The 12,238-nt window shown below is 45.7% G+C and overlaps 1 protein-coding gene across 4 annotated transcripts in view; it reads left to right on the forward strand.

Moving 5' to 3' along the window:
• PRXL2A (peroxiredoxin like 2A) overlaps nt 1-12,238 on the forward strand; it is a 71,227-nt gene that overhangs the window by 19,025 nt on the left and 39,964 nt on the right. The window contains exons 1-2 of one of the 4 annotated variants that reach the window (XM_040437377.1): nt 3,317-3,326; nt 5,146-5,150. The exons of the other annotated variants lie outside the window; for them this stretch is intronic. The gene's annotated coding sequence lies outside the window, so the exon portion shown is untranslated. Of the gene's footprint in view, nt 1-3,316; nt 3,327-5,145; nt 5,151-12,238 lie in introns of those variants that run through there. 4 annotated transcript variants of the gene reach the window in all.

Raw genomic sequence — 12,238 nt, forward strand, 5'->3', positions numbered from 1 at the left:
GACAATATCACGACAGTCGCTTATATAAACAGGCACGGAGGTACCCAAAGCCGATCTTTGGCAGCAACATCAAGGGATATCTTTCTTTTTGCGGAAAAAAACACCTATCCTCTCTAACGGTCATGCATTTAAAAGGAAGCAGCAATATGGTGGCCGACTTCCTCAGCCATCAAACTCTAAAAGAGGGAGAATGGATTTTACATGCCTGGACTTTACATGCCTAAGTATTCCGGTTCTGGATTTATTCGCAGACCGGATGAACAGGAAAGTAGAAAAATTTTGTTCCCTGTCCCCCCTAGACAGTCCAGAGATAGTGGTCTACTATATGCATTCTCTCCATTCAGCCTGATTCTGAGAACCCTGATGAAGATGGCGGAAGAGGGCGCACAGGTCATCATTGCTCAATGTTGGCCAGAAAGGTTTCCCCTCTTACTCAGGCTATCGCCTGTTTCCAGGCCTTCTTCAACAAGGGCCAGTACACCATCCAGGGGTCTCTCAGCTGAAGTGGACGGCATTGAGATTGAACGCAAAAATCTGAAAAAGAAGGGTCTCTCTGACCCTGTAATCTCTACCTTACTAAAGGGTAGGAAAGTCATAACCTCCAAGATCTATCTCAGAACGTGGAAAGCTTTCCTTTTCCTTTTGTTTTCTAGTAACAGGATCCAGCAAAGTCCCTTACTCAACATACCTGTCATTTTAGAGTTTCTGCAGGCAGGTTTAAACAAGGGGCTTAAGCCATCCACCCTTAAAGTTCAAATCTCCACTTTAGCAGTTTTTCTAGACACAAATCTATCTGATCATCCTCTAATCAGGCGATTCATCAAGGGAGCAATCAGAGATTTTCCCAGATTACACTCTACCATTCCACCTTGGGACTTGAACTTAGTCCTTACGGCGCTGATGGGCTCTCCGTTTGAGCCTATTGAAGATATTTCTCTCAAACTTCTGACCTTAAAGACTACCTTCCTCCTGACCATAACAACGGCAAGAAGGGTGGGGGAAATACAGGCCTTCTCTTGCTGTCCTCCTTATCTTAGGATTCTAGACAACAGGATAATCTTAAGACATTGTACATCCTTTCTCCCGAAGGTAGTATCCAGATTTCACTGTAATCAGGAAATCATTTTACCATCATTCTGTCCATCACCTTCGACAGACCTGGAGAGGCGCTTTCATAATCTGGATGTGAGACGTTGTGTGCTTGCCTACTTAAAAATCTGGAGAAAAGAATAGAAAATCGGATCACCTCCTCCCTCAGTTTCAGGGGCCTAACAAAGGTCAGGCAGCCAGTAAAGCCACCATTGCAAGGTGGATAAAGCAGGCAATTTCTCTTTGTTATGCTCAAAAGAACTTAGATCTTCCGAAGTGACTCAGGGCCCATTTAACACGGGCTATGTCGACCTCTTGGGCAGAAAATGCAGCCATCTTTATTGAACAAATTTGTAAAGCAGCTGTGTGGTCAAATCCAATGACTTTCTTTAACCATTATAAATTAAATGTCATGCATAATCAGGATTTATCCTTTGGGCGCAGAATTCTTTCTGCCATAATCCCACCCTAGTAAAACTCCTCTGTTATTCCTCCTATCAGTGCCGTTGGGGGAGGCGCTGGGGAAAAGGGTTAATTACTCTTACCGGTAATTGGATTTTCCAATAGCTTCCCCAACGGCACTGGGGATTTTCCCACTCTTAATTATGGTTTTCCAGTTGGATTAATATAATTTTGTTCTTGCATCACTACCGTGTACTTTGTTATTTACTGGTTAGGTAAGGGGAGGAGGCCCTTTTAAAGTTTGAGCTTCCGTGTTAGTGCTGTTGGTGAGGCTATTGGAAAATCCAATTACCGGTATGAGTAATTAACCCTATGTATTTTTTGTTATCATTGTGTCTGAACTTCCAGACCTCTTTGGGTACCTAAGGCTGCCGCACTTCTAGGTTATGTACCAAGAGCTGGAGTGTTTCCATGCCAGGGGTGGGCACAGACAGTACGGGGAACCTGTGCAAAAATGTTAGGTGGGCCCCTTACTTTTAAGGCTCCCATGCACTTTAGTGTATAGTCAGACGATACTTTCTCTACTTTTAAACTGTTAACAGAGGGATTTGAACTCACAACCTCCCCTTTGAGAGACAAAATCCTTACCAGTTGTGCTACTCAGCACATTGTTGTCTATGGAAAAAATTTCTCTAGCTAAAACCCATTAGTATGAATGTACAATGCTCTATATACCAGTAGATATTAGTTAGAAAAAGTCCATCAGCTGGTCGTATGGCATAAAATGTATATATTACAGCTCCATATAAATGACATCAGCCCCTCCAATGCAGCCCCTGTAAATCACATTACTCCTTCCTCTCTTCAGCCCCTCCAACATACAGTCCCAGAAGCAAAGTGTACATGAATGAGATTTATCACATTAACATTGCTTGTACTGTATTAAGCTGCAGTTTCTCCATGGAGAAAAAAAGGATGCTTCCCACATTGTATGCAGGTAGCCTAATGCTAGCCAGTGCAAGCCAGGGGCTTATAAACCTGCAGCAGTCTAAGGCTCCATTCACACGTCCGCAAATGGGTCCGCATCCGTTCCGCAATTTTTCCCATTCATTTTCTATGGGGACAGAATGGATGCGGACAGCACACCGTGTGCTGTCAGTATCCGCATTTGCGGAGCGCGGCCCCGATCTTCAGGTCCGCAGCTCCGCAAAAGATAGAACATGTCCTATTCTTGTCCGCAGCTTGCGGACAAGAATAGGCATTTCTATAGGGGTGCCGGGCGGGTGTGTTGCGGATCCGCAATTTGCGGGTCCGCAACACACCATGGACGTGTGAATGGAGCCTAAGGCTGGGTTCAGGTCGGCATTGTGAACTCTGGCAGTCTGTTCCAGCAGAGGGTCAGACTGCCGGAGTTTACCAGATCCAGCATTGCCGGTTAAAACTGTTCACTGCTGGACCCATAAACTGTTATGGGGTCTGGCAGTGATGTGGCCGCTTTCCGGCATAAATGTCAGCGTTCAGCTAGACAAAAAGTGCATGCTGCAGCATTTTTTGTCTGGCTGACAGCCAGCATCCCTGCTGGAGCAGCCGCAGGCAGGGCTCAATAGGAGCTTTGCTATGGAAGGCCTGGGAACCTTTAAAAGGTTCCTGACTGCCATAGCAACTGAATGGCTCCTGCGATCTTGCCATGGGGAAGCCGTTTGGTCACCGGAAGCAGCCCGCTCCCAGTAAATGACCCTCAGATGCTGTGGTCGTAATTTACCATAACAACTGAAGGTTTAAATGTCAAGTATATCTATACCTGGCAGTGCAAAGTAGGGATCGACCGATTATCGGTTTTACCTATATTATCGGCCGATATTCAGGATTTTGACAGTTATCAGTATCGGCATCTATTTTGCCCATATACCGATAACGTATGGGGAACACAGAACGCGCTGCTCCTCTCAGCGCTCTCCGTGTTCCCTCAGCAGCACAGGGGAGAAGGAAGCAGTGTCTCCCTCCCCCTGTGCTGCTGCTGCCGCTGCCGCCAATGAGAGGAGAAAGCACAAAAGAAGGGGAGGGGCTGTGGCCACCGCTCCACCAATGAAGATAAGTCTTTCATTAATTCATATACAGGAGGCGGGAGCTGGCTGCAGAATCACATAGCCGGCTCCCGACCTCTATGAGCGGAAGCTGTGATCTGCGGTAGTTAACCCCTTAGGTGCCGCGGATCGCAGCTACTGCTCATAGAGGTCGGGAGCCGGCTATGTGATTCTGCAGCCAGCTCCCGCCTCCTGTATATGAATAAATGAGAGATTTATGTTCATTGGTGGAGCAGTGCGCCCCCCCAAGACCCCCAGTATTAATCATTGGTGGTGCAGTGCGCCCCACACCCCCATCCCAGTATTAAAAACGTTGGTGGCGCAGTGCGCCCCCCCCCCCCCACCCAGTATTAATCATTGGTGGCAGTGGCCACAGGATCCCCTCTCCCCTGCTCCTCTGATCGGAGCCCCAGCTTTGTAATCCTGGGGCTCCAATCGGTTACCATGGCAGCCAGGACGCTACTGAAGCCCTGGCTGCCATGTTCAGCTCCATGCTGCTGTGTGCACAAAGCACAGAGCAGCAGGGACAGTGTGAGCTCCTATTCACCCTGATAGAGATCTATCAGGGTGAATAGGACAAGGGTTCTAGTCCTTAAGGGGGCTAAAAGTTATTTTAAAAAATATATATATTAAGGATAAATGAAAAAGAAAAAAGATTTACAAAAAAAAATAATACACGTTAACAATAAACATATTAATTTTCAGCAGATTTGTGTAGGAATTTTTTTTTTTTCAAAAATGAGAATTCCCAGAATATCGGTATAAATTATCGGCTATCGGCCTGAAAGTTCACAAATTATCGGTATCGGCCCTAAAAAAATCAATATCGGTCGATCCCTAGTGCAAAGTAGCCCATTTAAGTGAACAGGGCTGGGAAAGCCAGACACAGTCTTACTCATGTCTTTCATTTGGTATTGCAGCGATCCAGCGAATGCTGCTGTCCATTATTTCTGCTGATCATTGCCATTTCTTGGAGTGGAATCCAATCATACATTGACGGCATATCCCAAAGAGTTGACAGCCAATGTACTTCATGCAGCTTTTCACACTACTGCCCTGACCCATGCACGTTTACTCATGTAGCCAATATGCAACCTGCTCTGATTTAGACTTTGGTATGACTACACTTATGTCATCTTGGTACCACGTTTTGTATTTCCAACCTGTTTGCAAGACAGCTGTTTGAAGAGACATCCAGTGATGCGATCTCAGGATTCTCTCTAGGAATGTCTATACTTCTTTGAAGTGATACATAGTGCCTTAAACTCTGATTCCCAGGTTAGCCAATGAGTGTCCTATCTTTCTGCTGGTAACTTTGTGTTTTCTGTTCCTGCTTTTTGTGTAAGAATTGTTATAAGTTCAGCGGTCTGCTGCATTTTCATCAGGAACACTTGAACAGCATGTTGTCTTTTTAGACACTGAGTCATCTGTCCATACAAATCTCTGGGCAAGTGTCATATTCTATTGATTATACAGGGTAAATAGTTTGTACACCCATTTAGTGAAGCATTGGGGTACCTGGTTGTACTATCTTGTTCTGGAAATAGAAGCCAGACCGGTCACCTATGAGAGTATGTTGTAGAAAACATTTCTGTTTTAGATTTCCCATATGGTAAAATTCCCTAATTTTGGGATAGTTTTCTACTGACGTTTCTAGAAGTTTGCAAATTAAACTTGTCCATGGATTGGTCTGTCTAGCACCTGTGCAGCGTACTCAAGTTAGGGTTAATAGTGTTCCTGGGTGTTGTAGTGCAATAGACACTAACCTGAGACGGCTGACTCTCTGCAAGGGCAGGTGATGATGAGAAATGTTCGTGACGCCAGTGCCAATTAAACGGTGGCACGCCGTTTGCTGATAGCAGGAATAACTGAGGAACCACGTGATGTTAAAGCAGAACTCAAACTTTAGTAGTCATCATATAGGGACATTAACGGAAACACAGTTCCTTTGCAGACAGTTGATTTTCAATACAATTGATGCAGGCAATATATGTATAGCAAGGTGACTTTAGAGTGTTAAACACAGGACTTGCAGTACAGGCAGCTTGCACTCTATTCCTGACTGATCCTGGAACATAGAAAATCTTCTCCAAGGCCCAATACCCTAGCCCCTAGCTCTGGCGTATATCCTTGGTTTTATCTTTATCAAGTACCTCCTCTGTTGTCTTGAGTACCTCTTGCTTTTCTGAGCTTTGCCTCTGTCTCTCTCTCAGCTTCCTCAGGCTCTTTAATTGAGGGGTTCCTGCTTCTGCATAGGTGAACTCAGGAGGGGAACCTTCTCTTTGAATCTGGAACCCGGTTACAGGGACTGCAATACCCTCTCCTGGTCTGCAGGCTTCAGGCCTGGACTTGACTCAGACATAGTCTGATCTCTAACTCAGTCTAAAGTCTCCTTCAACTACTCCTCCTTTCCCTGACTGGGCCTTATATAAACTAGGGCTCCCTAGCTCCCTCTAGTGACTCAGAGCTGGAATGACATCCCTAGCAGGCCTGTACATGCAAGTTTCACAGTAACAGGGAAATACATAGCATTACAGTTTATAAAGATGACTTATACCAACTTCCCCATAAATAAGGGGGGGAACGACAGCACACAAGTGACCCTCCTGTAGTGACGGGCATTACAGTCCCCGTACACTACACCTGCAGTGATGTATTGGTAAGCTTTGTAGAGGTAACGTCACATGTTATTTTGCTGTTTAACATTATTAAATTTCTTCTAATCCCAGTGGATTTATACACGCTCGGAATCGGGTTTTGTATTGAAATAAAGTTGATGTGGAATAATACTGGACATCAATAAGAGGCGTTAGGACAGTCTGCTCCGATGATTCTGTTTTTACCTTAAAGTTGAACAAACCAGCTGGATTGGTTTTGTATTTGAGTTTTAGTGATTTAGTGAACAAGAACAATTGCAGAGTACATTAGGCTTTCAACCATTTTAAGACAATATATGAGGGAGGTAGATTAAAAAAAAAAAATTCTAAAGTGGTGTAATGAATTTTGCATTCTTGTAGTATTAATGAATGATATGTAAAAGGATATAACATTTGGCCTGGTATAGCTCATAGAGTCCCATGGATTTCAGTATCACTTTTAGGCCCCTTTTACACGGGCGAGATTTCCGCGCGGTTGCAATGCGTGAGGTGAACGCATTGCACCCGCACTGAATCTGGACCCATTCATTTCTATGGGGCTGTGCACATGAGCGGTGATTTTCACGCATCACTTGCGTGAAAATCGCAGCATGCTTCTCTTTGTGCATTTTTCACGTAACGCAGGCCCCATAGAAGTGAATGGGGTTGCGTGAAAATCGTGAAGGATCATGTGACGGACCATGTGATGAGCGTAGTGATGTCATCAAAGGTCCTATTCCTCACAGAACAAGACAGAAGAGATGCCGGCTGCGCGAACAAGTGGATTAAGGTGAGTTAAATTATTTATTTTTTTAACCCCTCCAGCCCTATTGTACTATGCATTCTGTATTCAGAATGCTATTATTTTCCCTTATAACCATGTTTTAAGGGAAAATAATACAATCTACACTACAACTAACCCAAACCTGAACTTCTGTGAAGAAGTTCGGGTCTGGGTACCACAGTCAGTTTTTTATCACGCGTGTGCAAAACACATTGCACTTGCGCGATAAAAACTGAACATCAGAACGCAATCGAAGTCAAAACTGACTGCAATTGCGTACCTACTCGCGCAGGTTTGCCGCAATGCACCGGGATGCATCCGGACCTAATCCGGACACGCTCGTCTGCAAGGGGCCTTATGCTGACAACATGCAAATGTATCTCTCTGGTACAGATATCCCCACTGTACTATCTAGAATCCCACAATGCCTATTTTCTATATCCTCCTTCTCCCCTCACTTTCTAAAACGTAACATTGATAAAACATAATTTATCATCTTTCCCCATCTCACTCAAACCCCTAACAGACCTATCTATCACAATCAAAGGCTGCACACTCTCCCTAGTCAACCAAGTCTGCTCTCCCTAGTCATCCAAGCCCTTTCCACCACCTGCCGCCTCCAAGTCAAAAATATTTCTCTCATCCACGCGTTTCTCAGCCATGAGTTTGCAAAATTGCTTGTAACTGCCCTCATCATCTCCCACCTAGACTATTGTAACATCCTCCTATGTGGCCTTTCATCTAGCACCCCCGCACCCGTCCAATCTATCCTCAACTGTGCTGCCTGACTAATACACCTCTCCTCCCCCATTACTCTTCTGCCTCTCCCCTCTGCCAGTCCCTTCAATGGCTCGCTATTGCCCAGTGAATTCAGTTTAAAATACTAATAAATACATATGAGGCCGTCCACTTCTTGTCCCCTCCATACATTTCTGATCTACTTTCTCAATATATCCCCACACGTAATCTCCGATCCTCACAAGACCTTTTTCTCTACTCTCCTCTACACTCTGGAACTCTCTACCCCAACATAACGACAGGACTATTTTTTCTGTCATGTGTAATGGAACTAAACGGAACCGTTATGTGTCCCCATAGACATGTATTAGGACGGAGAAAGATGGAATGCCTCTACAAGGCTTCCGTTTTGCTTTCCGTCCTAGAATTCTGTTATAACTCTGTTATAACGAAACCGAAAACAGAATTCCAATGCCAACCCGCCGTTACCTGTTCTTTATTCTAGACATACTCCAATGCCACAAAAATGCAGAGTTGCTAGGTAATTTAGGCTACTATGAATTTTTTTTATACCAGTGCGTTGATATGATCACATGGCTGGAAAAATCCCAAGAACCTGGTAGTAAATGTAATGTGAGACAAATTTTCACAGAAATTTGTGACTTTTTTCCTTACTCGTTAGACAGCACATGCAAAGCACACAGATGGAGCAATTCTCACATCAGTTTTTCTACATGACCGTTGAAATCAGGAATAGTAAGTGGGGTTGAGAGCAGGGCCGGTGCAAGGATTTTTGCCAACACAAGCAAAGCTACATTTTGGCACCCCACCCCCCCCCTCCCCCCTCACAGCTCACCTGGCCCTGGTCCCGTCTGCAGCAGCTGGCTTCTCCTCTGTGTAGTCCTGGTATTTTCTCTCTGCTTCAGACCATCGCTAGTTTGAGGACCGTATTTTTTGCCCTCTAAGACGCACCTAGGTTTTAGAGGAGGATAAAAAGAAAAAAATATTTTCAATTACATCTCAGGTCAGACCAGCAATCAGACCCCCAATGTTAATCAGACCTAAGATCAGACCCCCAGGTCAGATATCAGCCCCCATCCATCAGCCCCCCATGTCAGCCATCATGCTCCCATGTCTGCCATCAGCCCCCCATGTCACATTTCTCCCCCTCCATGTCAAATCACCCCCCTATGTCACATCAGCCCTCCATCTCATTTCCCCCCTCCTTTTTACATAATCCCCTCTGTCACATCACCCCCATGTCACATTTCTCCCCCATGTCACATTTATCCCCCTTCATGTCAACTTTCTCCCCCTCAATGTCACATTTCACCCCCTCAATGTCACATTTCTCCCCCTCCATCCATGTCACATTTCTCCCCTTCCAAACCATGTCACATCACCCCCTTCGTGTCACATCATGATCACATCATTACACCTATTGTGTCACATTCCCCCCCCCCCCCTCCATGGCACATCATCCCCTTCCCCCCTGGCCGGCCCTGGCCCCATCCCCATGTCACAGACTACAGACGTTGTCCCCCCTCCAATCATGTCACGGTCACCACCACCCACCCTCCATTTATGATTGTTGTTTGTGTAATAATTTTTTTAAAACACATTTATGCTCATCACATCAGTGATCACCTACCCACCTGTCCTGCTGCTACGGCAATCTGGCTGTGTGTGAGTCAGACTCACAGAGACAGTCAGCTCCAGTCCCTGCTGCTGCCTGCCGCCGCTGCGCCACTCGCCAGTCACACTCCTCTGGCCTGACCCCGTGAGCTTGTTGCCGTGCCCGTGCCGCTCTGTGAGTGAGGGCCGCACGGTGCACGAGGGCTGGGGCAGGCGGCCGGTGGCGCTGTGGCGCAACTCACAAGTAAGTGATAAAAAAAAAAAGGTTCATTTTTCTGCCCTCCCCCAGGGTGCGCCCTAAGGCAGCCGCTTGGTCTGCCTTATGGTAGCACCGGCCCTGGTTGAGAGAATCAAAGTATTTGAAGTGAACTTCGAATTTCAGTGAAAATTTGATTCTCCGCAAAGCCAAATTTCCTTGTGCTTTGTGGTAACTAATCAATTTTCCCTGAAATGGTGGTAAAAAAAACCACATACTCACCTCATCCATTTGAGCGCAGAGATTAACCCCTGAAAGCCCTCACTATTATTCTCAGATGCCGCAATCAGCAATGAACGTGACTTTTACTGATTATAGAATACCAAACAAAATTCTCCAAAATGACATACATAATAAATTGTGTATTAAGAAAATACATAGCACCCAACACCCCCTAGCCTTTACCGCCAACAAGTAAAAAAATAGGATAAAGCTGATTATTAACAGCAAACTATTTTTTATTTAATTTTAACTAAAATCTTCCCAAGTGATCTATGATGCTGTGAGTTTCAGCCTGACCTTGGGTCTAATTTCCCAATGCTTTGAGTACAGGACGCATTGTATTACTGCAAGATACTGTAGAGTTCAGTTGCAGCAAAGTTTCAAAAGCAATTTTACTGCAAAAACGCCATTATTATAGTATAGTATAGTATTAGCATAGCAGTTATATTACTTCAAGATATTGTGTAGTTACTAGTGTTGGGTGCAAATATTTGAATAGCGAATATTAATCGCGAATATCGGCACTTCGAGAATTCGCGAATATTTAGAATATAGTGATATACACTCACCTAAAGAATTATTAGGAACACCATACTAATACGGTGTTGGACCCCCTTTTGCCTTCAGAACTGCCTTGACCACTTGCCGCAACTGTAACGCCGAAAGGCGTCATCGCGGCGGCTCCCCCAGGCTACGCTAACGCCGATTGGCGTCATCTCGCGTGAGCCGAGATTTCCTGTGAACCCGCGCACACAGGAACGGAAGGTAAGAGAGTGGATCTCCAGCCTGCCAGCGGCGATCGTTCGCTGGCAGGCTGGAGATGTGTTTTTTTTTAACCCTTAACAGGTATATATACCTGCTACCTGGTCCTCTGGTGGTCCCCTTTGTTTGGATCGACCACCAGAGGACACAGGTAGCTCAGTAATATGTTGTACCAAGCACCACTACACTACACCCCCCCCCCCCTGTCACTTATTAACCCCTTATTCACCCTTGATCACCCCTGATCACCCCATATAGACTCCCTGATCACCCCCCTGTCATTGATTACCCCCCTGTCATTGATCACCCCCCTGTAAAGCTCCATTCAGATGTCCGCATGATTTTTACGGATCCACTGATAGATGGATCGGATCCGCAAAACGCATACGGACGTCTGAATGGAGCCTTACAGGGACATGATCAATGACTGTGGTGATCACCCCATATAGACTCCCTGATCACCCCCCTGTCATTGATCACCCCCCTGTAAAGCTCCATTCAGATGTCCGCATGATTTTTACGGATCCACTGATAGATGGATCGGATCCGCAAAACGCATACGGACGTCTGAATGGAGCCTTACAGGGGCATGATCAATGACTGTGGTGATCACCCCATATAGACTCCCTGATCACCCCCCTGTCATTGATTACCCCCCTGTCATTGATCACCCCCCTGTAAAGCTCCATTCAGACGTCCGCATGATTTTTACGGATCCACTGATAGATGGATCGGATCCGCAAAACGCATACGGACGTCTGAATGGAGCCTTACAGGGGCGTGATCAATGACTGTGGTGATCACCCCATATAGACTCCCTAAACCCCCCTGTCATTGATTACCCCCCTGTCATTGATCACCCCCCTGTAAAGCTCCATTCAGACGTCCGCATGATTTTTACGGATCCACTGATAGATGGATCGTATCTGCAAAACGCATACGGACGTCTGAATGGAGCCTTACAGGGGCGTGATCAATGACTGTGGTGATCACCCCATATAGACTCCCTGATCACCCCCCTGTCATTGATTACCCCCCTGTCATTGATCACCCCCCTGTAAAGCTCCATTCAGACGTCCGCATGATTTTTACGGATCCACTGATAGATGGATCGGATCCGCAAAACACATACAGGCGTCTCCCTGGAGCCTTCCACGGGGGGTGATCACCCCAAATAGACTCCCTGATCACCCCCCTGTCATTGATCACCCCCCCTGTCAGGCTGCATTCAGATGTCCGTATGATTTTTACGGATCCACGGATACATGGATCCAATCCGCAAAACACATACGGACATCTGAATGGAGCCTTATAGGGGGGGTGATCAATGACAGGGGGGTGATCACCCCATATAGACTCCCTGATCACCCCCCTGTCATTGATCACCCCCCTGTCATTGATCACCCCCCTGTCATTGATCACCCCTCTGTCCTTACATTTTCACCCCTCTGTTCATTCAGACATTTTTTTGGCCCAAGTTAGCGGAAATTATTATTTTTTTCTTACAAAGTCTCATATTCCACTAACTTGTGTCAAAAAATTCAATCTCACATGAACTCACCATACCCCTCACGGAATCCAAATGCGTAAAAATTTTTAGACATTTATATTCCAGACTTCTTCTCACGCT

The sequence above is a fragment of the Bufo bufo genome, chromosome 6 (genome assembly GCF_905171765.1).
Source record: "Bufo bufo chromosome 6, aBufBuf1.1, whole genome shotgun sequence".
In the NCBI taxonomy this organism is placed as follows: domain Eukaryota; kingdom Metazoa; phylum Chordata; class Amphibia; order Anura; family Bufonidae; genus Bufo; species Bufo bufo.